General features: G+C 40.0%; 1 non-coding gene across 1 annotated transcript; it reads left to right on the forward strand.

Annotated features, from left to right (window-relative positions):
* Positions 1-24,081: 24,081 nt before the first annotated feature.
* Trnas-cga (transfer RNA serine (anticodon CGA)) lies at positions 24,082-24,156 on the forward strand. The gene has a single exon. It is a non-coding gene; the product is annotated as a tRNA-Ser (tRNA).
* The last annotated feature ends 772 nt before the right edge of the window (positions 24,157-24,928 follow it).

The raw sequence follows: 24,928 nt of genomic DNA on the forward strand, positions 1-24,928 counted from the left end.
TATATATATATATATATATATAGAGAGAGAGAGAGAGAGAGAGAGAGAGAGAGAGAAGAGAGAGAGGAGTGACACCTGATATTTGTAGTTTTGGTGTTTCGGTGTGTAGCTCGAGTAAAATAAGACTAACAGCGTTTATCATGTCTTCCATCTGACACCCACTGTTGGCAGAAAGCGTCGGTTTGTTAAACGTTACAAAAAATGAATTTTAAAGCGGAATACGTGCCCATACGTCAGGATGGTCCCAAATTATAATTTTATATCGTTAAGTTAATAGGCATATTGAAACACAAAGGATAACCAGTCCACTAACAGCGATATACCAGGTCTGCTGCAAGGCGATAGCAGTCAGCACAGACAAGGGCAGTCCTGTCACTGCTGGAGTACTGTCTCCTGTTGTTAAGACCGCAGCTCGTGGTCTAGTGACTAGCGTTGCTGCCTCACGATCACGGGGTCCCGGGTTCGATTGTCAGCCGGGTTGGGGATTTCCTCTGCCTGGGGACTGGGTGTTTGTGTTGTCTTCATCATTTTCGTCATCATCATTCGTGACAGTAGGTAGTTTGGACTGTGTAAAAACTGGACTGCTTAGCAATTGGGACTTTGCAGGGGCGCCGATGACCGAGCAGTTGAGCACCCGACAAACGAAACATCATTATCATCATCCTGTTGTTAACACTTATCGATAAAACGAATATCGGTCTGGCCTAATTTTGGACCGATCGCTCGACTGGCCAGGTAAATTTCAATTTAAAAGTAATGTTATTTGTAACTAGTGTAGATTAAAAGGCGGATTTGTTTCAACTGAGTACAACTACACATTTAAAAATGAAATTGCAAATATCTCCTGAATCACTAGAGATGAAACGTCTGACCGCTCTTAAGAGGGACACCATATACACTGTGTCACAGAAATGTGCTTCGAGGTGGCCGAGTGATTCTAAGCGCTTCAGTCTGGACACGCACGACCGCTACGGTTGCAGGTTCGAATCATGCCTCGGGAACGGATGTGTGTGATGTTCTTAGATTAGTTAGGTTTAAGTAGTTCTATGTTCTAGGGGACTGATGACCTCAGAAGTTAAGCCCCATAGTGCTCAGAGCAATTTGAACCATTTTGTTGTTGTAGAGAGCGTCTTGACAAATAAAGCGATGGAAAATTCATCCACTATGTCAACAGAGCATCACATTCATAGGGCACAAAACCTGTGTACGCAACAGTTAGCTCCAACTTCTCCACTGGAAATCACGGCAATCACTCTCGATGACTGGATGACAATTATAAATGCAGATAGACAATTATGCTAGAAGTTGCACCTGTGGTCTGTCAGCGTAGAAGTTCCAGTTTTCTGCCGAAGGGGTGGTCTAGAGACAGGCGTCACCACCGGCACCTATAGCCTCGGCACTCTGTAGCATTGCTGGACGATGTTTTTGGACATGACATCCTATCCTCTATTTGTTCCTCAAGAAACTCTCCGCAACCATCCGGAGTTTGTCTCAATATTTCTGGGACACTCAGTATAAAGCACAAAATTGTAAATGTTACACATGTCTCTTTATTATTGTTCGTTTCTGTTGTAATGTGTGTCGTTTTTATGCTTTGCATATTGGAGTACTTACAGCTAAATTTTATGGTATGTAAAATTTATGAATATCTTTTATGATGTCTCTAACTGAAATCAATAAAATTAGTAAAATCGTATAATTCACGTCATAAATGGATAACGCTCTTACAAATAACGATACTAGTTACGGATCGCTGTGCGAAGATCATAAAACCGCCACCTGCCACTATCTATGAAAGACTCTCACACAGCATGACTGTATGTTACATTCGTGTGTATGTTACTACTGCCTATCGCCAGTTGGTTACGTGTCAATGCAGTATACGTCGCGTAGGACTGCAGTATGGTGAGTGCAAATGAGATTCTGAAAATACTTCGTACAGTCCATGAGAAGATAACTATACTTAAGGCCTACATTATTTCTCAATCTTTTGACGAAACACACGAAAGGTTCTTATAAAAATTTACGAATGTCAGTATCCCAGCGGAGAATGGCGTGCAAGATTTAGTTACAAATGGTGTATACTGTTTTAGGTTTTCAATGCAAAATGAAAGAGGCAATCATCCGATTCCTCAACAGGCCATTGCCCAGATTCAAAAGAGAATTACTGCGAGCACAAAACAATTAGTGCACAAGTTATTCCAACATTCTGGTTTCGTTAAACACATTTTGTCGTAAAATTCTTATTCGAATGAATCATACTGCATTTCAGCTGCGAAACAGCTGTAGGATACAGACAACAAGAAATAAATTCATCAGTTAAACTTCTTGAAAACATAGACCCGATGTCATATTTCTTGTCAGACGAGACATGGTGTCATGTAGCCGGCCACGTTAATCCGCAGAACAACAGGTATTGGAAGGCGAGGAATCCTTACAAGACATTCGAGCGTCAGCTCCCGATGAGGAAATAGGTGTTTAGAGTTCCGTGTCCACTACTCATACACCTGACTCAACATTTTTTGACTGTACCACACGAGGGTACCTCGCAATTTTCGAAGAATCCTATGTCCAATGAAAATAACGCACCTTCTTCAACAAGATGGAATATTATGCTACACATAAAATGTTTCACTGAATCGTAAATCATAAAGCTTTCACATACGAGCAAGTTGTCGGAGGTGGACAGTGGCCACGTTTCCTAGTGTTGTCCACTTGCGGCTTTTTTCTTTGAAGCTAGTTACAGGAGAGAGTGTATGAGTGTATGCGTTTCATTCCGACATTGTCGATGTACTGAAGATGAACATTCCGTGATATATTTACTCTATTAACGACGAAGATTTGAATCAGACGATTCTCAGTGTAATAAGTCGATTACAAAAGTGCATCTGTGCTCAAGGTGATGATTTGATCTTCTTTTGTAGCATTTAAATTACTTGTTATTGACAAAATTTCATTCCAACATAAACTATCGATTCTGCTTGGGCTACACTATTGGTTTATTTTCCCCACACATTAATACCGAAAGATCCGTTTTTGGTGCCATCACAGCGAGTTGAAGATGAACTGAATGGACGTACCGCAGAGACTAGAATCGAGCTACATGATGCAATACTAAGACACTAGATACCCATTTATCTGAACAGTGGTTCATGTCCCTAGCCGGCCATCCCGACTTAAGTTTTCCGTGCTTCCGGTAAATAGCTTATGAAAAATTACGCGACTGATTCTTTGTAAAGAACAAGGTCTATTTCACTCTCTATCATTCTGCAATCCAAACTTTTACCCCGTATCGTACGCTTTCTTCGTCGACGGACGCTAAACACTAACATCCTGCCATTCCTTCCTACAGATACGACACTCGTTTCAATAACACGCAGATTTATCTCTCCTAGCTTTGTTCAGCAGGTAGTTTTACGCCAAATTATTCGAAAGTACTTTGCTTGAATTCTTGCCCTGTATTCAATAGTTACACCCTTGACTTGAATAATTTTTTTTCATATTAAATCCTGAAGTCTAAAGAGAATTCAATAATTATTCGTTGTATTTTCTAGTCTAAGTGTAAGATAGCCGTGAGCGAGAGAAAAGAAAATTGTGTCTTTTTGTAGTCTAATTCGAAACAAACTTGTACGTAAAGATTTCTTTTAAAACAAGAAATAATTATGACTATAAAACCCAATTTACGACACAATCTACATTCAGGGCGATAGTCAGATGCCAGATTACTGGGAGGGTCAGTATGCACACAAGGTACCACAGCAGTAGGGTGCTGTTCATTCTGGGGCATATTGTTAGTGTGGGTTGCATATATTCAGCAGAAGACACACATTTAAGGGCAAACTTATTTGTTCTATGCGACCTCACCCTTCCCTCAATCTGATGTTCTTTTAACTGAATTATGATCCCCTGGATAATGATTTATGTACCCCTGGGGAAGATCCATCCTTCTGAGGAACACCTATCACTTCCCCTTCCCCACCTCCTCCGCCACCCCATTAGAAAATCACCTCGCCAATACAAGCATACCTTTGACATTAAATTAATTGATTAATTATCTAAATCGATAAATTTCTTAAGCTTTCCCCCTCTGCAAAATACCACACCTCCTTCCACCCCCACTCCCCAAACCCTATAGCAGCTGGAAATTGGTGGGGGAAGGGTCTCACCACAGGAAATTGAAATCAATGTCAATTACATAGCAAAAGATGTATGTTCATTTGTTGTTGTTGATGTTGTGCTCTTCAGTCCAGAGACTGCTTTGAAGGAGCTCTCCATGCTACTCTATCCTGTGCAAGCTCCATCATTTCCGAGTTCCTACTGCAACTTACATCCTTCTGAATCAGTTTAATGTATTCATCTCTTGGTCTCCCTCTACGATTTTGCCCCTCCACGCTGCTCTCCAATACTAAATTGGTGACCCCTTGATGTCTCAGAATATGTCTTAACAACCGATCCCTTCATCTAGTCAAGCTGTGCCACAAATTACTCTTCTCTTAAATTCTATTCCATACCTCCTCATAATTTATGTGATCTACCAGTCTAATCTTCAGCATTGTTCTGTAGCACCGCATTTTGAAAGCGTCTATTCTCTTCTGGTCTAAACTATTTATCGTCAATGTTTCACTTCCATACATGGCTACACTCCATACATATACTTTCAGAAACGACTTCCTGACACTTAAATCTATACTCGATGTTAACAAGTTTCACTTTTTCATTAATGCTTTCCTTGCCACTGCCAGTCTACTTTAACCGTCATCAGTTATTTCGCTCCCCAAATAGCAAAACTCCTTCACTAGATTAAGTGTCTCTTTTCCTAATCCAACTCCTTCAGCATCACCCGATTTAATTCGACTTCATTTCATTATCCTCGTTTCGCTTTTGTTGATGTTCATCTTATATCCTCCTTTCAAAGCACAGTCCATCCGTTCAGCGGCTCTTCCTGGTCCTTTGCCGTCTTTGACAGAATTACAATGTCATCGGCGAACTTCAAAGTTTTTATTTGTTCTCTATCGATTTTAATTCCTGTTTCGTATGTTTCTTTTGTTTCCTTCACTGTTTGCTCTATATACAGATAAATCAACTTTGGGGATAGGACACAGCCCTGTCTCACTCCCTTCCCAACCACTGCTCCCCTTTCATGCCCCTCGATTCTTATAACTGCCATCTCCTTTCTGTACAAATTGTAAATAGCCTTTCGCTCCTTGTAGTTTACTCCTGCCACCTTCAGAATGTGAAAGAGAATATTCCAGTCAACATTGTCAAAAGCTTTCTCTAAGTCTACAAATGCTAGAAACGTAGGTTTGCGTTGCCTTAATATATGTTCTAAGATAAGTCGTAGGTTCAGTATTGCCGCACGTGTTCCAAACATTGCTACGGAATACAAACTAATCTTCCCCGAGGTCAGCTTCTACCAGTTTTTTCATTCGTCTGTAAAGAATTCGTGTACGTATTTTGCAACCGTGGCTTATTAAACTCATAGGTCGGTAATTTTCACATCTTTCAATAGCTGCTTTCTTATGGATTGGAATTATTATATTCTTCTTGAAGTCTGAGGGTACTTACAAGACACAGATTCATAATAATAACATAAATATCTTAAGCACCAAATTGATAGTGTAATTAATTGTAGTGGTGTTGATGCAACATGTTTTATATTTAAAGACACTTACATCTAACGTAAATTATCATTGCAGCATAATTATGAACTGCGCGATAAAACTACAGGTTTATCAAAATCAACTGTCTATTTAAATACTTGAATTACCGCAGTAATATAAGCGCCACTGTGGTCTCTTTCAGAGAATTTTTTCGTCACAAGAGAGTCTCCAGCAGCTCTCCACTGATTCGGATACGAGTACCCCGTTGAAAGTCTGTATGGCTCTGCATTCCATCGCCGACGTTTTTCGGGAACAAAACTGTCGAAATTCAAATTGGATGTAGGTAACAGAAAACAAACACTCTCTGAAACCATCGATGATCTGCACTGGAGACTTTTCCAAGTGGAATCCATACAAACAGATCTAAGCTACGCAGTAAACAGTTAAAGCGTTTGCAAGATGCTCCTAAATTCTTCAATGATTCTGAATGTTATACAAGTCCCACTAGAGACATGCATTTCATGACAGATTCCCAATCGACTTCATCGACAAATTAACATTTTTTTTAAATTTGAATAATGCCCTTAGACTCAAAGCTAACTACAAATATCAACAAATATCACCCTCGTTTACTTCCGGGCAGTGCAGCTGCGTACAAAAATCGTTACTCAAAACGACAATAAATATTCTCAGATAAGTAGATAAACATAAATCTGTCTTCCTAGGCAAGTATTATTAATTTTCATTTTCCAAATTTCTACCACCTCCACGCATCCAGATTGGCGTGAGCGTAACTTATAATTTGGAAACGCAACTAACATAAAACCATCCAGAAACATAAGTCTAACACATACACAGACATAAATAAATCTCTTATATACACCCAATAACCTAATTTATATGCATACTGGGCACTGATTTTTGACTTAGTGCCATTCACCAAATAACTGAATTCTCTGACCTACTCCCATCGAAATGTGCATCTAAACTATCTCTTTATAATTGCGCAGACTTTGTGCCAAAAACACTCTTATGTGATGGAACAACAAACAAGTTACAATAAATACTGAAATAAAACACTGAAAATTACCCCTCCAAACTTGTCGCACATGTTGTTCTCTTTATCCCAACCGTGTGTAATTATGGTGTGCTCAATCTGGTTGTCCCTCGTCAAAAGATTCTTAAATTCTACATTCCTTTTTTTTTACCCTCAATTTCAAAATTCAATCACCGTCTTCCGCAGTGGAGCGAAGTTTTATATTTACATAAGAAATCTGCTCCTAGTACCACATCTTTTACAAGTCCATTCACTACGAAGCATCCTGTACTAAAATGATTCTCCTCCCACTTGAATTCCCAGAGCACGTCTAGCCTTATCAGCTTACACAAACCGCTAACTGCCGTTTTAATGTTTTAGACTATTTATAGGTAGTAATACTAACTTCTTAATCTTTATTCTATGTACGAAACCTTGCGATACTGCCCAAAACATTACTTCCAGAATCGAGAGGTGCATGTACTTTCTCATCTTTTACTTTAATTTCAATGATAGTCTGACCAATAATCATTTCTTTTCCCTCAATAAATCGTTCTCTGTGTCTCGTCCCTTCTCTTCCATCTCTAGAGTACACATATTCTATTCGATCCACCCTCAGTTTCGTACCCGTCCCTAAATAATTCATCAAATGCTTGTTTCGCCTCAATTGCACTTTTTCCCGTCTAGACCTCTCGTTATCTTAAACTTCTCTCGAGTCCACAAATGACGCAAAAACAATCTTAATGTTCCACCTTAGCATCGCCAATCAGTTACAGCAAAATCACATTCCTCCTTAAGATACCATTCTGTCAAAATATCACTTTGTATATTAGAATCAAACTTACTCCATTTTCCTTTAAAATTATCGACATTAATAGCTACAACATCATTCTCATTAAATAAAGCATTACTTTTTACTTCCACATCATTACAAACACCTTCAGAAGCAGCAGTTTCAACAGCCGCTGATAGACCATACAACTCGCTACATAAAACCTCATTTACCTCCGTCGTCAAACCACCAATACAGGAACCGATCATTGTTTCACCATCCTCTTCCGTTAACGTCACATAATTAATAGCTACCCCATCGTGCAATTTCAGAATCAACAGCACCATTAATTTTCGCTGCGTTTTGATTTAAATCTGAGCATAATACCTTTTCATCTCCTACTCCTTCCTGCGCCACATTAATTTCAGATCGCACGTCAAATTCAGATCCACATTCATTCTCAAACAAACATTCAAGATCCATAGACCCATCCAGAATTTCGGATTAACTTTATTAGTGGAAAGATACGCACAGATTCCTTCCTCTGAAGTATCAGTACCAGCCGCTTCAACTGCCGTTACTTCAGCACATAGGCCTAAAACATCATTACTATCTTTGTTCAAACATAATTCTTCAATTTCCACCGATATACACGAACATTCATCAGTAGCTGACGAGCCTAATGCTACGCCGCCCTTATTAACCGCCCTAATAACTTTCGCCGTCACAATATCACTTGAAACATCATCACCTTCATCACTACAATCGTTACTGCTGGTAAGTGCCTCTTTAGAATTTTCTATACCATCGAACTCCACCAAATTGAGGTCCATCTCTGCCTCCTTTTGGCACATAGAATGTTTCATTGTATTACCATTCACACACTCTTTCGTCTCACATTCATAAAACTAATCATTTAGCCCTAAATCGCCGTCATCGCCTTTATCGTTATCTTTCATTATTGATTTTAATACATTTACCAGATTTTCCAAAGGTTCAACGCATTTTACTCAGTTACTCATGTCGTTGTTTCATGCATTTTCCGTTGCTGATGATCATTTTTAGGATTGATGCGGGCATAGCATAATTCACCAACCATAATCGGATGCCAACAGTGGGCTCTATATACCTCTGGAAAACTATGTAGTGCGTGGGTCAGAATAATCTACGTTTCTTGTTTTTTAGTTTGCTGTAGAAGCAGGCTTATCACCACGAAATTGCTCGCTATAGTGAGTGGGATAGATCATTAACAGGGTGAATGTCTGTCAGGTGTTGAAAATATATTTACTGCATTTGAGTAGTAAGCGTGTTTCAGTCCACGTGACTAATATGTAGGGGAATCACACTGCCTTATCATTATAGTATATTTAAGTACAGAATAGTGAAGCCTTAGGTGCGTGTGTTTATGATCACAACTAGTTCTCTTTTAGAAGTAAATTCTTAGTATGAAATACAAATACTACAACAGTTGTACAGAATTTATAGCACAAATGATTTATGTAAAATGTTTCAAACTCCGTCCATGCAGAGTTCTGTTGTGCATAGATCATGCTTTTCTTCTTCTTTTTAATTGTCTGTTATATCACCACAATACTCTCAAATGTATTAGGCTTGTATCAACTACACACCAATAAGGAATGCTAAAATCCTCAGCACACGTACTTACGTGTAACTGGGTGAGTGTGAGTAAGATTGGCCACAAACTGTATTCACAGAACGGCAGTTACATTTTTGGTATGAGAATACTGGTCTATATGAGTAGCGATGCTCAGTAAGAATTTGGAATATGTGTTACATTCTATGTGACATTAAAATACCATAGTGCACTGATTACGAGAATCTCATCCCGTTCTGTTCCTTCATGAGTCATGGAGTCCTACTTCTAGTCAGTTTCAAATTAATCGGAGACAATGTTGCAGGATGGGTTCGATAAATACAGTGGAAGAGTTATGAGGAGCCTACAGAGAGCCCATCGAGACTTCTGCTCAGGCCCCTTAGCTGATAGGTTGAATGAAGGGGTAGTTCGTTTCACACCAGAGAGCAAAGTGCTACATCTTTGAATCTTCACCTTAATCCTATGAATGTGGGATACTTTGTGACTCCCATCCACTTTGGGGGAGATGCAAATCGTAATTAAATCTTAACGCATTCATAAACTATTCTGGGTAAGAAACGTAGTTTGTGCACCTTCTCTCTACTGATTGCTATTTCCTGCACTAAGAAACAGTGCAGTAAGTAGTGTAAGGGGTCTCAATATGTCCACTTCCATATAACCTTCACAGAGTAATGGATAGGATGGTTTAGCAATGATACAGAAACTGAGAACCGTGCAGGAATGTCATTGGCTGACTGTATCTGGAGATCGCCGTGATGAGACCTTTTTGTTTACATGACAACTGGTCGAGAGTGGTGGCTTGGAACTCCACTACTTGAGTGAAATTGATTGAAACTATGGTAAACCTAGTAAAAGTATTGAAATCAATGGAAAATATGTAAAATTGGAGAAAATGCGACAAAAAATGTGGAGGGATAGTATACTTATATCCTTGCCTCTGTGTATGAAAATCGTTACATTCCTCCACCGATGGGACGATGGATTCTATCCGTGCTTGGGTTGGGTTGGGTTGTTTTGGGGAAGGAGACCAGACAGCGAGGTCATCGGTCTCATCGGATTAAGAAAGGATGGGGAAGGAAGTCGGACGCGCCCTTTCAGAGGAACCATCCCGGCATTTGCCTGGAGTGATTTAGGGAAATCACGGAAAACCTAAATCAGGATGGTCGGACGCGGGATTGAACCGTCGTCCTCCCGAATGCGAGTCCAGTGTCTAATCTATCCGTGCTCTATGGGTTTAAGTCCTACAGACTACCCACTTGTTCCACATGCAGTTGTGCATTGCGAGTCATAAAAATGAAAGATGCAGTGTCCATAGACCTTGGGTCATGGTGACTACCGACTAGGACACAGAAACAGCAGTCGCATACTTGTGTGCAATATGTACCACTAATGTGAGGATTTAATGCTCTGGGTTCGTTAGGAAAAAGAACCCTGAGGCATCTGATATACCATCACAGTGGAAGATGAGATTAAATGTAGAGGTCTTCTACTTCAGACAGCCACTTAGCAACGCTCCACAATCCCACAAACTATTCCTGTTTCCATATGTTGGTATGTAATCGACATTTGTGTCAATAATAAATACATATCTGTCTTTTATTTACACCATCTTGTTTGTTGTGGTAGCAGCATAGTCGACACCACGCATTTTCCAGCTTTCTGTGAGAGGCAATGGATAGCCTTAGCAGCTGACACACACCTCAAAATTATGGTAGAAAAAATATATGGCTGTGTATGCACAGCTATGGCTTCGATGTGTTACAGCTGAAAAACCATGTATTAAACCACCTGTGAAACAACAACACTAGAACCATCCCCTAGTGATTGATAGTCGATATGGTCTTCCTCCTGTATATGTGACAAAAGTTTACACAGATGCATGGAAGTGACGCCTTCACTGGTCGCCTGGCCCAGTTGACCAGTACATGAATATTTAATGGGGTCAAAATATATTCTCAACTTGCAGACACTATTTGTTTCCTGACATATCAAAAAACAGAAGAGGTAAAATCTTATAGATTTCTCTAAAAACGTCACATTCTTGTGTGATCAATTGATTGTTTCCAATAGCAGTACTGTGAGAACACAAACCAGTCCAATCCATCTGCAAATTGTTTATGGACATTACACGCAACTGAACTGAAATTTGAAATTTTTTGCTACCGCCGACGTAATGGACGTCCTGCCAGAGACCTAACTGGGTCAGTATCCACCAATTAGCAACAAGTGAAAAAAAATCTTGGAGGGTTTGGAAACCAGGTAGTTGCGGAGTTCAATTCCACCAAATATATCAGTCCTATTTTCCAGCAATTAGATGTAAGGAAAATCTGTCCATACACAAAGGGTATCGATTTAACTAATTAGTCAATCAGTCTGATATTTCCAAGACATCCTCAGCTGAGTATTTACCAGGTATTTGCTACTTTGTTCAGGAGAAAGGAGGGGTTAGTGGTACATGACAGATGCTATGTACTTCTTGTCGAATGTCTTTGTTCCTTGCACTACAGGTTCCCAAAGCAGTGGAACTGTGAGAACAAAAAGATATACCGACTACTAGCACAAGGTCTGCAAGAGTGGCGACGGGGGCCAGTGAGGGGGCTGGAAGGGAGGAGTGGTTGATAGACAACTTAGGCTTTATGTGTTTGCATATATTGGTTTACACAAACAGGAAGTAATCGCTTGAGGCAGAGAGAGGCAGAGAGAGGTAGAGAGAGGCAGAGAGAGAGAGAGAGAGAGAGAGAGAGAGAGAGATAGAGAGGGAGGAAGAGAGAGAGAGAGAGAGAGAGAGAGAGAGAGAGAGAGAGAGAGAGGAATTCCTCAGCCTCGAATGTCAAAGGGTTACCACCACCTGATGCTTTGTCCAACAAGAAGTAACCAGAGGGATGAGGGGGAGAGGAAGAGAGGATTTGAGGGAGGGAGGAGAGATGGAGAGGTTGCTTCTCTCAGCGTCCTGTGCTGGCGGTAGTGTGCAATAGTCCAGTAACTATCTGCACTGTAGGGCTAGTACACAGAGCAGCTACTTCTTGAATGGTGTGAGTGGTGCATGTCTGGCAGAAAACAGGAAGAAAATCTTGTATAAAATCTTAGAGGAAGGCGACATTTGGTGCCACAGATTCCTCTGAGGGCGACTGGCGCCTCCCATCCACTGCTGGCCCTCAAAGGGCTGTCGGCAGTCTGGTGCATCTGGTACAGTGCAGCGTATGTGGGATTATACGAATCAGCTGCCACGTCTGCCCTGCTGTCGGTCCAAAGAGGCGATCGAAAGATTTTTTCCAGTGTAATTACGTGCAGTGAGTTATGTTGGCACCGATTTTTTGATGATATTCCTTGTGCGATCAGACTAAATAGTGATCAATTTAATTACTTCTCATTGATGCAATTTACAAGACCTGAATTTTCCAAAACAGCAGAGAATGACGATAATTTGTCACAAAATAAAAGAGGGATCCACCCCTGTTAATTAAATTTTATTAGTAAGCAGTACATCCCTTGCTATGTAATTGACAATAATTTGAATTTCCTGTCGTAAGATCCTTCCTCTCCAGCAGAGACTGGGTTCTTTACCTGCTATTTACAGGTGGGAAATGGGAGGATAGAGGGGTAGGAGAGTATGGCCTGAGTATTTACCAGGGGTGCTGGGGTTAATTAATTTATCTATTTAATGAATCATTCAGTGAATTTGATACCAAAGGTGTGCTTGTATTGGTGAGGGGATTATCCAAATTGGTGTGGGAGGAGGAGGAGGAAAGGGGTAGGTTTCCTCAGGGGGACAGAGTTTGCCTAGGGGATCATGAATCAAACCCCAGGGGGATCATAAAATAGTAAGAGAACAATAGGATAACGGGATGAGAGGAGGTAATAAATCAATCAAGTCTGGCCAGAATGTTTGCTTCCCACTGAATGAATGCAACCCACACTAACAAAACGCCTCACAACACACGCTTCACTACTACCCACCATTCTCCTGGTCAATGTCAGAGCCTTGCTGCCTCAATAATCTCACCATCACCAACAAACTGCAACCTTCATTAGGCCAAACAGACTAAATATCGAAGGTTCAACATCTGGGCTGTAGATAGATGAGGAAAAACAGCCCAATGACGTTTCATGAACTCCTCTCGGGTGGATGAGAAAAAACAGTCCAACGAAATTTCATGAACTCCTCTTGTTGTCATGGGAAGGAGAAGTTAATTTGAAATTTTGTGATGACGAATAAGTTGAAGTCGTCCCTTCAACATCCTGAGGGTAGCACAATATACTTCAGAGTTGATCACTGCACAGCGAGGGAGAACATCAGACACAGTAACTCTTTGAGATACCAGAAGACCGTCGCCATGACTTTACTGGGCGAGGACGCATCTTTGAATTTTTTCTTTGGCGGAAAGGTGGTGTGGCGCCATTCCATGGTTTGCTAGTTTGTTTCTGGTTCGAAGTGATGAACCCATGTTCATTACCTGTGACGGCTTTCCACAACAAATTCTCACAGTCAGCCGCGTAATTTACAGACTGTTTTTCATTCGTCTTTATGGTTTTCTGTTAGGCAGCGAGGCACTCCACAAGGACACACCTCTCAGCACCCCAACTGGTGGATGTGGTGTGTCAGCGCTAGCAACAAAGACGTCCAGTTCTGCTACTAGATATTGGACTGAGATCCGTCAGTCCCCTCGACCGAGATTGTCCACATGTTCCGACTTTGCAGGAGTCACAACTGTGTGGCTGTCCGGCACACGGGATATTGGCAGGTTTGTGCGACCTTGTTACTGTGACGACAGACACCTCGCCCACTGTCTCTCTGTGCTTTCGTTTACTGTCAAGGCTGCACTAATATTTTTCAGGCCGCTATTAATAATGTTTGATTCACTGTTTTATGGCAAAATAAACACACTAACAGCTCTGCTTGGAATGCACCTCTGTAAGAGACGCGTTTTGAAAGCTACGTATAGCGAAGCAACCTACCAGATCTTTATGAATCTACAGAGGCTGAAGCGGAAATATTTCCCGATATCCCACAGCAAAATTCCTAGTTGTTTTCAACCAAAATTGGCCACGTAAAATATTGCTAGCATTACTTATTAAACGTTCCTTGTAGATTTTTCGAAATACTGTGTGTTGTGGCCTAACATGTGAATAGGCAACAGGTAGGTTACACTTTACGCCCACCGCCCTGGGACATTTAAATTTTTAATTTAATTGCTTGGTTGTTCCATATTTTTAATTTGAACGTTTCACAATGATGTGTAAAGTGCTGGTATTACTACTGTACCATAACAGTACAGTTTATCGGTAACAAGTGGGAAACATGCTCATTATATGCTTGACTGAAGTCAACTTTTATTTATACAGTGATTTGTACTGAACTGTATTCAGTCTCTGTCTCTGTCTCTCTCTCTCTCCCTGCCGCTCTCCCTCACTGTCTCCCTCCCTTTCACTCTCCCCCTTCTCTCCAGTACGGACTGAGTCCATTTTGATCAAATTTTTATTTTTGAACTGAGAATGACAGTTGACAACAAATTTTATAACTAAATGTACTGTCACGCCCTTTTTCAGTGTGCACCACTGTGTGCAAAGGGCTCTAGAGTAATTACCAGATGTTATCCTCAGCGATGGGCTACTCCATAATATGACATCGTAAGAAATTATTGCATGAAAGAAGGAAAATTGCGGCATTTTGATCTCCTCAAAGCTATATTATTCGTAACGAAAATGTTGCAGGTTTTACAGATAGTAGACTTAGATGTTTAAGCGGATATGTCACATGTGACACCCATGAAGCTCCTTATTAACATAAACAGTAATAATTTGGATATTCTGCTTCATTTATTGATTTATCCCACAAATTATTTCCGATCGTATGGTCAAGCCCTGTGCAACACAAAGTTGCATATATTGGGTTGTAGCTAAGGTGAGCGATATCCCTTTTCAGAGAAAACACCATTAATTTTCAACAAAATATTATTTATACATTCAAGTACTGAAATTTAATCGTTAGGTTTGATTATAATACTTGCGTCGCTAGCAAAGAGAATTATCTCGGATTCCTGGAAATATGTTGGTACATTATTAATATATAGCAAGAAAAGGAGTTCGCTCAATATCGAGCTCTTTGTTACAGCTACAGGTATTATTTCCATTTTGACAACACTGTTTCGTTGTGTACTCTACCCACGACTATTAATGCGAAATTCTGCATCCATTTTTGTTACACAGCATAAAAACATATTCGTCCTGTAGCCTAATGACCGAGCTTGTCTAGAAGCAATCTGTAGCTCCACTACCAAATGACCCAACTTAAAAATTCAAGGGCAGAGCTTCATGCGAATCGAAAGGCGGAAATGGTTTGAGCAAAGGAAAGACAAATACGTATTGTTTTTGGACCGAATGTAGGTTTCGCTTTGAATGAATCACCAATTGGATTCAACCACTATCCGAGTATTTACTGTTGCCCAGAGATGCCGATTGTGTTGATTTGTGATGCCATCTCTGTCAAAAGGAACTAACTCACTGACTATTGACAACAGAAATCCCATAATGATGGAAGTCTGTTACAACAGCTAGTAATAAAACCCTCCTCCCTCAATGAAGCCGCTTGGACTTGCGAACCAGACCTGTGACCTTCGTATCGGATTTATGTATAAAAGTCAGTGCCTTGGTCACATGCAAATTAATTAACATTGATGACCTGTTTTAGCTTGGTAGCCATCATCATATCTCAAAATATCAATAAAAACATATCAATAGATTTACAAAACGAATAAGGAACTCATTAAATGAGCAAAACAAAAACCGGAGTAAGTTGTCTAATGATTACAGGAGCGACATATATGTGCGTAAGTAATGCACACAAGAACAAGAGCAGCGAGTGCGTATTCATAGATAAAATAAGAAATTAGAGTGATCAGCGTTAGTTGCACCAGTAGAAACCCAGCTATAGACAACTGAAAGTATTTGTATATTTGTATATTTCAAAAGATGTAGACAGGAGTAAAATGCGACATAGTCTGAATTTAAAAAAATACTAATAATAAATTTATCTCGTGTCAAGCGTGGTAAGAGGACGTAATGTGCAGGGTGATTCAGCTGCCCCTTGTGCCGTCGTTGTAAGCAACCTGCAATGTCATACCTGGCCTTCACAAGCCACACTTGAGATTTTCGCATTTTCTATCTCGCTAGTCGCTAACCGTTAGTTCTACAGAAAAAAATTAACTGTACTTTTTGATAGAAGTTTTAACGTAGTTAAATTTCGTACTGGATTACGGGTTAGCTATAGGCCGCAGATTTATTCAAGAAAAACCTACAGAAATGGCCTTAAAACCAGTTCCCGCTCCCACTCTCAACACCCAGTGGTTAGAATTTCTAATATGTTGTTGATGGAACTCCCTGTTACCATTGTACAACTATTTGCGACTACACGAATTATTTCCAACATTCGACCTTTTGTGTCTTAATTTACTGGCCTGTTTATTACGCCCATGGCGTACTCGAGAACTTACAAATTCTAAAACTGATGTTAATGTAAATTTTAGTTAACCGTTCTGTGAATTTGACGGCATAAAATAAACAATTACCTCGTTGCGTTCGTCAGGACATCTGACTACGAAACCACTGTGCTTACAAGAGTTAAATTTGGAGCGAACTTTCAACGCAATTAGTTTTAGCTTAACGTTTACGGAACACTTTTTTGTTTATTACCCTCAAGGATACCTTCAAATCAGTAATGTTAATGAAGTAGCCGATGGTGGTGATGGCATGATACCCCACCAACAGAGACCAAAAATGGCCGAATATTGAGAACAGATCATGCTGTCGGAGGTTTCTGTGCAGTGGTTGGATGAAGTGCCACGGTCACAAATCCATACTGGTGAGGGATGAGCGTGGAGTGGACGTGCATATGAAAGTTACGCTTGTACATATTTCTGGAATAACTCGAAAACCATGGCTTCCAGCGAAAACGAATCCCAGTACAAAATTTAATTACCTTAAATTTGCTACGAGAACATCCTGCTCATGTTTCCTGTAGGACTAATACCTTGCGCATAGTGAGCGAGAGTGTATGAAAATGTAGCGTGTGATTTATGAAGGCCACATATAGCTTTGCGTGTTGCATAAAACGACTGCGGTAGTGGCAGCTGTATCACACTGTATAACGCAACATAAAAGTTAGAGCTACGAAGACAATTTCAAACGCGCTCGACAGCAGTGTTTATATTGTTGGATGACAATGGCATTACCTGAAGAGTACATTGCGTCGCAAGTGCCACACAACGTTCTACATCATCGAAAGTAAAGACATTGTAAAATACAATAACAGGCTTGGCTTGATTTCTCTGAAATTATCTTTTCTGTCAGTATTTGAAGAGATATAGTCGTATAAGTGAAGGCTGACTTGAGTAAAAACGTAAGAATACAAATACGGTAATGCAGTGGAATTAATATTAGACGATTCTCAACATACTCGTAGAAGTTTGTGGAAGTTAATGCTTCTCGGGTTTTAGTATGTTAACAACAAATCGTATCGCCTGCTGATGAAGCGATTCAACTAGGACAGTAACCAGTACACGAATAAAAGTAGAGGAATAGATGGTTAACCGAAAAGGGAGACACATCAGCTGACAACACCTCCCAAGGCAAAGAATCGCAGTGTACCGGCTGCAGGATGTATCGAACTTGGTATGGTAGCAAGTCGATCAGAGATCAGTTGAGATGGAAAGAATTCGGGAAGGCGTCTGGTCATACTGATTTAGGTTCTCCGTGATTTACCTAAATTGCTGCAGACAATTGCATGGTGGTTCCTCTGAAAGGGCACGGCCAACTTCCTTCCCGACCTTCCATAATCCGATGGGACTGTTGACTGCGCTGTTTTGTCCCCTCTCCCCCAAATCAGCCATCAAACCTTACTGTAAACACAGTTCACGTAGTTGTAGAGCTGTGGAATTTACAGTTCCTTGCTACGTTTGGTCGGAACTAAGAATATAATGGCATATGCCACAACTTATGCGAGTTACTACATATCACAACAAAACTCGTAAATGCGCCTAATAAAAACACTGGACACAAACATGAAAAACACGGTTCTCCAAATTACACATTGAAGCACATGCAATAATAGTTACAAGAAAACAAAAGAGAGAGATTGGGATAGCAAATAGCTGTGACGACAGTTAACGGTGGGCCAAAATTATCAGCATATATCATTAACACTCTGTACGGAAACTACAATATTTAAGAGAAACTACCGCTGAGAATAGCTTGTCTTAAAAGAAAAAGGAACTGCAGTTGAAACCGTATGAATTGATTTGGATCTTTTTTAGCTACAGTTTATTTTTAAAAGAAAAAGGAAATGCAGTTGAAACCATATGAATTGCTTTGAATCTTTTTTAGCTACAGTTTATCTCTGTGTGATCGGTACGATGTGATGACGGTGACGGCTCATTAGTACAGGCGGCGTGATTGAAGTAGTTCCATCTGTTGCCAAATTGCAATAGATGTGACCTCTTGTTTTGTATTGGGCTCTAAAGGTAGTCATATTATCTTCTGTGGCGTTTCTTTGGTCACATGCTGGACTAACGTAAATGTTGCTACACAGATCCAAGTATGCATGCACAAGACTATAATGTTTCTCACACACACGATTCCGTTATCAACAGCCTGTGTACACTTTCAGAACAACATAACATTGACTTTAACTCACCGATCACGGACCTAGAGCCGTACACAATCCTGGCGAACCAGTTTCACACGTAATAAACAGTTTAAAAATATTCAAGGCGGCAGTTAATGTTAACGCTGTGGGAGCTCATTAAGTTGCAAATTAACTACGAACGCTTATGCAAAAAAGTTGTAAGAAAATCAGTTGGCGCTAATGACGACAATCACGGAATACTCACCAATATATTGTCACTGTGGTTCATAACACTCTGCGAGGTTAGCTGTATTCGAATAATCTAACATTTTCTTTTACAGTGTTCACGTCAAATATGAGCTCAAACCGTGTGCCAGAGATAAAAGATGCGAGCGGTACTTGCACGGTTCACAATACATGTGCATTCACACCACACCACTCTACCACGACTAACGGCCCGTGTTAGACTGCAGCTATCGATATCACTTTCGCCTCACAGCTAACACGATAATTCTGAATGTTACATTTAGTTTTACATAGAACGTTTAACAAAAGCATTACAAAAAAGATCTAACATAGTTTGAAATTTTGTGTGTCAATTAATAAGAGATTCATGAAAAACGACATTTTATAACAGAACAAAAGAAAAAAAAATTCTAGACTACCAAAGATCCAAGTGCAGAGTAAAAGGAAGCCAAAGAAAAGACTGTACAAAAATTAATCTGTCGCAATTATCAGTTTCCTGAAACACTGCTGAAAAATCGAGCCAAACCTGTTATTTCACATCTATATTCCACTTGACAATAGCCCCTTTAGCCTGCTTCTCCCTTAATGACTACTCAAGCAAAAGAAAAGCATGAAGAAAAAATTAATCTATCGCAATTAGCAATCTCTTCAAACACTGTCAAAAATCAACCCAAACCTGTTATCTCTCATCTACATTCCAGCCGACAATAGCCACCTTAGGTTCTATCTTCCTTAGTGACAACAGGTGCCAGTTGAAAATTCCTCCTATTTCTTGTATGCCACTTACAAAATGGCCGGACGTCCGCTGTTGTTGTAAGAAATAACGAATAAGCTTATTTTCCCTATTGACACTGTAATCATTGGGTGTACATAGCTAGTACACTATTGCTATTGCTGCACTCGTCTTTTCTTGCAATATAATATCTCTCGTGTCGTCATAGTTTAGTGCACTGATTTGAATCAGTAATTGCTGATACCAGGCAGCTCCGACTGCACACCTATGTGTGCCTCGAGTCATTGTTGCGTTGCCTGCCACTTATTACTTACGCGGCTCTGTGTATCCGCCCATCGGAGCTCCATTTCGACCGACTGTCCACGGGACTCATGCCCAACCGATCCAGAACGGTACTCACAATTCCTCCAAAAATTTCCCCGATTACTACGTTGTTCACTGTAGGGCTGGAAATTACCTCTAACCGGCGGCTGAGATATTACCTCGCGATTTCCGTTGATATACGGCTGGTTTCACTTGATTCGGCTCTCTTAGCTGGCACCTAACGGTTTCCAGTTTTCCCGCAAATTCCAGCTCCCGCAGTAGACTCCCAAAGTCCTCTACATCGTCCATAAATCACGTTGGGTAGTTAGTCGGTGGCTTCTGTAACTGATCCAGGTAATCTCGGCTAGACTGAATACAAGACCAAGGAATTGGTTCTTTCATGGTATGCCCTCAAAAACCGCTTCATGCTTCTCAAGTTTGAGCCCCCGAAGTTTATACTCATAATTATGTCGCACCTGACATGATACAGTGCCGAAAATTTTCTATAAACCACATACCTCACTGCCTTCTAGGTACCTACACACAAATTTGAGAGAGGAGGAGATTAGTGTTTAACGTCTCATCGACAACGAGGTGATTGGAGATGGATTAGAGAACGACGGCCGGCCGCAGTGGCCGAATGGTTCTATGCGCTTCAGGCCGTAACCGCGCTCCTGCTATGATCGTAGGTGCGGATCCTGCCTCGGGCATGGATGTGTGTGATGGACGTAGGTTAGTGAGGTTTAAGTAGTTGTAAGTCTAGGGGACTGATGACCTCTGATGTTAAGTCCCATTGTGCTCAGAGCCATTTGAAGCGTTTTGAAGAACAGGATGGAGAAGGAGGGCGGCCATGCCCTTTGACTAGAACCATCCCAGCGTTGGCTTAGGCGATTTAGGGAAATCATAGAAAACCTAAATCAGGACGGCCGAAAGCGGGTTCCCGTCGTCCTTCCGAATACGAGTCCAGTGTGCTAGCCTTGGCACTATTTCAGTCGGTAGCTATTCGAGTGTATGATCGAAGCGCCTGGTGGGAGGTAATATGTCACCAAATAGTTCAATTCAAGTGTGGGGGTTCAGTGCCATCCCACTGTCCCAGTGCACTCGTAACTTGGGTAACAAAAGGATATGCTTGTAATCGAACGTAAAAGGATATGATTGTAATCGAGTCTCGGATTTGTATGACATCATGTGGTTGCATTTTGGCGGATAGCGCCTGTTAGTTCATGTGTGACGAGCTGGAGACCTCTGGTAATCACAGATACATAATCGGGCCGAGCTGTGAGCTTGTCTTCTACGCAGTTTCAGTTTGAGTTCGATCCTTATGCATAGAACCCACGCAAATTTTCTCCTGGTGTGCGAGGAGTGACCTTACCTCCTCAGTCTTATTCACAGGTATTGGCATGTATCATCAGAGCCCTCTTGAGTATTATTAACCTCTTGTACTGTTATCTTTCTATTACTAATGGTAAGGTTCTCTGTTGCTTCCATCAATCTGTCCTGTATTTCTACTAACTATTGGTTAATCTGCGCCTCCACTGTATTTCAACTACACTCTACTTGCTCAGTAAGTCTACCTCGTTCAATGTTTGCACAGCACCTGTGGTAAATTACTTAAGACTTCCAGTCATGTCAGTTTGCACTTTTGTGCTTCTATTTTATATGGTATGCAATTTTGTCAACTGCAGATAGCTATTTGGCACCATCCAATAGCTAACATACCTTGTAATCTATCACCTTCTTTATGCAGTTAGCTAAGCAACTGGCCAAGCAAAGTGGTGATGTCCATTTCCATCATTACATTATATGGTTGTTAAACCACTTAGAAATTTGGCTAACGCGATCCATGACAGTGGCTAACTGCTGTGATATAAATGGTTAGTAGGAAATACCATTTTATACACAGTAAACTGGAGGCTGAGTTTAGGCCTGCCCATTAAGGAGCACACTTCACGACTTTGCTAAGAACACTTAGAAAGGTGACTCTCGGAAAGGCGGGATATCAACGTAGTCTTTGTACTAACGGTACTCCCGCTCACTAAAGCACATTTCTATTCTCTGTACAGCCTTCAGTCTCCCGTTATTTAGATTTATGCTTCCACAGTGACATACACTTATCTATTTTTTACACATTGTTTAGATGTCAAAAGTATTTCTTATGAAGGAATGCTATTTGTAACATAGTAGTCCACGTAGTTAATTGTTTACAATACTTGTGAATAGACGGCAGCATCATACAGCACCATATACTTCGGCCTGTAATCTCCCGTTAATTCTTACTGTTTCTGTTAGATGGTATAAGGGTGTACGAACATAATAGCTATCTGGCCACCTGCATCAATACAGGTTCTCTCACTATTTACAGATGTAGCTGATGCAAAGAAATCAATAATAACTTCTTCGAACTTTTGTGGTGGTAATAATGTGTGTACTGTTAGACATGCATCTCTGTTCCATCATGAGTTGCCAAAATTAACACAACATGAATTGCATTCGGTTCATGTATGTTTATTTCTAATCCTGTACAGGTTACTGAAGTTAAACTCTGTCATTGTAACCGGATACTAACTATTTACATTATTAACTAAAACCACTTCCAAATTTTTCAGATAAAGCTGGAAATATTTATTTCAATATCTTATTATCCACCTTAACACTACCACCGAACAGTATTTTAACCTTTGTGCTTTATTCATTTCCTAATTTTAACATTTCTGACACTCTACTGAAGAGATATGTTCAGTATTCTGTACATGTTATCCACAAATTAAATCTATTTATTTTTGTAATTATATACAAGCCTTATTTCTGACTATTTTCAACTAATCAGTATTTTTCTAGTAACATATCAAAAACAAATCTTACAATAGTGTTACCATGTAAGTGGATTTATGTCTAATCATTATGTAATGTTATACTATTAATCACTTTCTATATATTTATATTTTAACCCAATCAAGTTTATACTAATTTTCTGCTCTGAATAAAAACAAAATTTAGTGTGGCAATGTACACAGGGAAAACTGATCATTATAATGAAACAAGAGAAATCAGAGCATGTGCACATTTATTTGCAATAATTAATGTTGTGTACCAAAGACTATTTCATTACCGTTCTATTCTTAAAGTAAGAGTCTGAAACATAAGTGGCCTGTGTCTGGCTAATCCAATGCATTTCTCACGTGAAACTGACAAAGAATATACACCAGATACCCTGTTCTTTTAAGAACAATACGAGTAAATCATAGTAACCATCGAATCCACCACAGTTCCTAAGAAAACTTTTTCTCACAGTCACTTAATGTTAGGTGCCCCCTACTGTTTTCATATACATTAATAAATTATTAAAAGTCTGATATCGGAAATAAGTGTTGATTTTTGCACTATTATTCACAGACCATTTTACAAGACTGTCCTAAATCTTTACTAGCTTTTTGCTCAGTCCTTTCTCTACTATGTTTTTGGGCTATTTTAATATCTACATAGACCCTTATTATTCATAGAATTGTGCCTACTACATTCACTTGCCCTTGCATTCGTTTCTTATAGAGTTTTATATCCACTATGTTTCTAACTACATATTTCTTTTTGAGTTTAGGAAAGATCAGGTTATACGCATTGGGATGAGGTATATTAGTAACGTTTTCCTGGTTGCTCTAGGAACATGCGTTCATTTTCCAACGAGATTCGGTACGGTTCGGGCTTTTGCCCCTCAGTAATCTCTTTGATTTCATCTATCTTCTCTCGAAATAAATCTTCTTTATCCAGATATATACACAGATTTCGTCAACAAACTGTTCATTTTCTCTTTCGTTCCAGCAGTCATTATTTTAAATAAACCGAATGGTTCACCCACATTTGCAGCACGTCCAGCAAAATTCACTCTCTTTTCCACACCTGTATTTCTATACATCATTAATCTCCGTCCGGTACACAGTTTTAATCTGCCCGGAAGTTTCATATCAGCGCACACTCCGCTGCCGAGTGAAAATATCATTCTCAAAACATCCCCTAGGCTGTGGCTAAGCCATGTGTTCCTCAATATCCTTTCTTTCAGGAGTGCTGGTTCTGCAAGGTTCATAGGAGACTTTCTACAAAGTTTCGAATATAGGAGAGGAGGTACTGGCAGAAGTAAAGCTGTGAGGACGGGGCGTGAGTCGTGCTTGGGTAGCTCAGTTGGTAGAGCAATTGCCCGCGAAAGGCAAAGGTCCCGAGTTCGAGTCTCGGTCCGGCACACAGATTTAATCTGCCAGGAAGTTTCATATCAGCCCACACTCCGCTGCAGAGTGAAAATTTCATTCTGGAATCATTATTCTCTTTTCACAATTTATGACTGTGTGGTTCTTGTTCATCCAGCTAGTGCCAAAAGCAATATTAATAGTCGAATTTGGTTTCACTAAGAATACTCTTTCTAAATTACATGTTCTCTTTTTAATTAATAAATACACTTGATTCTTAACAGACTTGCTAAACTTACAAATGGTACTTATTACCTTCAATCGTGATACCAACAATACTACAACTGCATTCTTATTTATTAATTTTTTCCTCTAGGTCTTTGTAATAACTGTCACTTCATTGTCAGTTTCTAGCAAAGCGCAAATCCTATATTAATCAAAGATTGTCCAATCTTTATTTAGGAATCGGTGTCCTCTGTCTTTAAGAGATTTTCTTCTACACCTTCCACAGTCCAATCTGTAAACATCCCTTGCACTAACTTACTATATTGGTTTGAGGGTTTGATCCTACCTCTGCTTACATGATCACCTTGAAGAATATTTATTTCCATGTTATGCTTCAAATTTATCTAAGTTAGTCTCTGCAATGTCATATTTAATCTCTTCATCTCCACTGACGTTGTTACTATGCTCACCTTTATGTATAAAAATATGTATAAAAATAACTTTAGTTCTCCATCGACATTTAAATCTACATCTACCATTTCTTCCTTCGTATCTACAACAGGGTGTTTGTCAGTATATTTACTGTTATCTCTCTGGTTTACTC

This window comes from Schistocerca gregaria, chromosome 2, assembly GCF_023897955.1.
Source record: "Schistocerca gregaria isolate iqSchGreg1 chromosome 2, iqSchGreg1.2, whole genome shotgun sequence".
Lineage (NCBI taxonomy): Eukaryota > Metazoa > Arthropoda > Insecta > Orthoptera > Acrididae > Schistocerca > Schistocerca gregaria.